We start from the raw sequence: 3,902 nt of genomic DNA, 5'->3' as shown, positions 1-3,902 counted from the left end.
AGACCATTTTGATTCAAAAAGACTTTTAAGACCTTCCGTTAAAAATAGAGACTTGCATTAAAATAGAGACTAAGCCTCTGCTATCAGCCCTGAATAAGTACAAACCATGTCCCGAAGATGGTAACTGGTTTATTATTTCAATAGACCATTTCCGTGAAAAAAAAATTATTGGTCCATATGGTTTCTTTCTATTTACTGAACAAACTTTCCTAAGGGACCCATATGTTTTGAAGCCTCTAACTATTGAAAAACAATGAAAAACTGGCGGCACGCCGTTTTACCCCTCATTCTCCAAAAAAATATTTCATGCTGATGTCCCTCTTGACCCTCTTTTCCCCCATAATTTTTCAACACGTTTGTGGTGAATTTTTGATCAGCTGGCCAGCTGACTGTCAACTATGACAGATTTTTTTGTTTTTGTTTTCATATAATTCATTCATATCAAAAACATCCTCCGTCGTCTTGATTCTGGCCGTCAAGGTTCCAGCTCTTCCGGCTCCGTCCTGTTACCGGAACTGAAGAAAAGATTGTGTCGGTATTAGTATTTCGTGTCGTATAAAGTTCGCTGTAAAAAACTCTCGACCGTAGAAAATTCTCAAATAAAACAAGGAGGACCACAAACGTAGTCGGTGAGTGGATTCCGATCCCGTGGTCGTGTTGCTGAAAAAAGTGGATTACAAGTCCTATTTAAGACGACAAATCTACTGTTAAGGATAGCAGAATGGAATATTGATCGCAACAGCAAGGAAGACACGCCGAAGCTTAAACAGAAACGGTAAGAATTGCATTGTGAAGAGAGTAATTTCCGTCACTTGACCCGTTGAAAAACATGATCGATCGTTTACAAAGTAGGGATGTTTTTTATATGACAGTCAGTGCGTATATCCAAAAGATTACACGTTGAAATAAATTGGTGCTTTTTTGTGCGTTTGCAGTTCGACGATTTTCTGCAGAATGAAGAGCCTCAACTCAATTGTGGCTGCCCCGGAAATAAGTACACCGCTAGTGGCACCTGCACAATCATCACCAGAGCCACAACTGCTATCTACTAAAATTGTGCTACAACGGCGATAGTTTCGGCATCCTGACATTAAAATCAAGGCTGGTTTATCGGACGAGACTCCAGACAATCGTCTCTTACCGCGATGTTACCGGAGATGGTGTATAACGTAACCGATACAGTCATAAACTTCTCCGTGGCCAGCACGAAAACCACGAACAAGCTCATCTGCAGCTGAGCATCGTATAATTTGCTCGATTTTTGATTTCGATGCATTTCGGAGACGGATGATTTCCTTAGCATCGGTTCTGTTCGAAGTAGAAAAGATCCAGAAGATGCAGAAGTCACAACGAAAGCAAACGCTGCTGAGACGTTAGCGGTAGTGGCCAGCTGTATGTTTCCCATAAAGGCGCAATGATAGCCTTCTTTTTCCGAACACAAAATGCTTTACCTGAAATAGACTATTTTCGAGAAAAAAAAAATTGGCTCCTATGTTTTCCAATTTATAGGGCTGGTAGCAGGTTTCTTTTCAGCGGTCTCTATGCTAATGCTGGTCTCTATTTTTAATGGAAGGGCACTAAAGTGTTCTTTTTTTACCAAAATGGTCTCTAAAGTTACTATTTTCTCATTATCTTGTCGTGATTTATGATTCGGAATATCAACCCAAACATTTTCACAGAGATTCCTTTGAACAAATTCTGAAATGCTGTTACCTCCATTGTTTTTTTTTTTTCAGATACAGATCTTGTTGCTCTAGTAGATCTTTTAAAGATCTCACAGGAGTTCCTCCATAATTATACCGAAGGGTTTAATCAAAAGTTTTGTGCCGCTTTCTCAATTATTTCTCCAGTCATTTTCACTTGAATTCTTTCGGCTCATCTTAGGAATGGCACCAAAACTCTTCCAGAGGTTATTACTGGAAATCTAATAAAAACTCTTTTAAGAATTTCTCAATAAATTTGACCAACATTTGATCCACGAATTGTGAAACTAGTGCAGTTTCCTCCCCAGAGAGTACCTAAAACTTCATTTAAGGTTTTACACTTGCAAATACTACATTAATTACCCATTCCTAAAATTTCTACACAAGTTTCTTCACGGACATATTTTGCAAGGAATGCTTCCAGAAGATCCTGCAGGATTTTATCTAGGTATTCAATTCAATTCATTAATTATCTTAGCAATTCATCCAATGAAACTTTCTAGACTGTATCAAAAGTTAGCGTTTCAGAGATCCGCGCATACAGTTCATCAAAAAGTTTCATCTGAGAAGACCCTTGAGGAATCTTGGATTTTCTAGATAAATTGTTAAGATAATTATTTAAAAAAAATAATGAGCAAATTAGAGAATATCAGAGGAATTACTGTAATAATTGCTGGAGTATTTTTTTTTAATTTGAAACATTGAATTGAGATTGGAATGGAATGAAATGGAGACTTTACTTGAGAAGTTACTCGAGAAATGTTTGAAAGAACTACTGGAGTACCTTGTTCCTGGATTTGCAATAAAATTGATGCAATAAAATAGATTGATTGCAAATTTTGAGCCAAAAATATTAAGATTTAGAGGTGGTGCAAGCGACTTGAAGGTGAATTTTGAAGTTTTAAAATACGACCTTCAGTGAAGTCGTCATAACTTTGTTATTTTCCAACCAATTTTAAAGCTAGGTATGCTGTTTCGCTCAAGAAAGGTAAAAATTTCTGCGACAGAAATGGCCAAGAAATTTTCTACAGTGAGCTTCATTTGAATTGGCATTTCTTTCCAACTGCGTACTGCGATCAAAGAAAAATGCTTTTCTTGAGCATTTCTTGCAAGAAATTTCCTTAGCATCATTCGTTTCAAAATTTAATTTATGAAAAGTTTGTGGAATATCAAATTTGTCTAAAATCAAAACTAGTCCTAGTTAAACGTAGTTTTCCTAAAATTTTACCTCTTTTTACGCATGAAAACAAAAGCAAGCAATTACAAAATGCGAGGAATTGTAACTTTCTTCACTTTTTTTCACCACTTGCTCACTTTACTCCATCTTACTATACATTTTCAGGAGGCAGGAAAAAGATTTCCGCTAGGGTTGATGAACACTTACTAGACAATCCCCTATAGTCGCATTAACGACCGAATCCGTTTTGCTGTAAACCTTAGTAAAATATTTTTAACGTGAGCTAAGCTAGTTAGGTACCATTGACTTACATCTATATTTTGTCCAAAACTGATTGTAATAATCAATTTCGAATAAAATTCAATCAATCGAAAGCTTTTGAACTATTATTAATAATACAAATATAAAAGCTTTGTAATATATAATTTTGCTTTGCACAGATTTGCCTGCATTGAGAAGCTGTACTGCCCATAACTGAATATTTGTAACATTCGACAAAAGTAGGCATTGAGTAAATGGAGTACCAAGTGTGAATTTTTCGTCAGTATGGGAAGGCCCCAAAATTTCAAAAATGTACCGAGGATTCAACAATGATTATATGAAGCTGAAATCTTACCATCTCACATATTGGGTGAATAGTCAGAAAATAATTCTGATAGAAATTTCTTTGCCACAACATTACGAGGCCTATATATAATCTCAATGTGACTGTAATGCGGTTATATTAAGCAATGTGACAAAACAATTTGGTATTTTTTCCGAACTTTCTAGAACAATCTCACATATTTTATTTGGTAATCAGAAAGTGCTGGTGGTTTGATGATGTTCCACGGTATTAACTCGAAATCGTCAAAACTGTCGAATGTAACAAATATGCAGTTATGGGAATTGTAATGGTGCTATAGTAACGAAAATTAAAAATAGTATTAGTTCACGCAACAAGTTGCAGAATTATGATTTTTACAGCACCAGTCGTACATTTAGGGTTCATTCACATATTTCATAACGCTGAAAATGGCTAT

At 35.9% G+C, this 3,902-nt stretch overlaps 1 long non-coding RNA gene across 1 annotated transcript; it reads left to right on the top strand.

Moving 5' to 3' along the window:
• Positions 1-308: 308 nt before the first annotated feature.
• On the top strand, positions 309-1,482 carry LOC110675512. The gene is made up of 2 exons (XR_002499561.1): positions 309-775; positions 936-1,482. It is a non-coding gene; the product is annotated as an uncharacterized LOC110675512 (long non-coding RNA).
• Positions 1,483-3,902: the final 2,420 nt, after the last annotated feature.

The sequence above is a fragment of the Aedes aegypti genome, chromosome 2 (assembly GCF_002204515.2).
Source record: "Aedes aegypti strain LVP_AGWG chromosome 2, AaegL5.0 Primary Assembly, whole genome shotgun sequence".
NCBI classification, from domain to species: domain Eukaryota; kingdom Metazoa; phylum Arthropoda; class Insecta; order Diptera; family Culicidae; genus Aedes; species Aedes aegypti.
The sequence above is the reverse complement of the archived record's forward strand: the minus strand, read 5'-3'. Positions and strand labels throughout refer to the sequence as shown.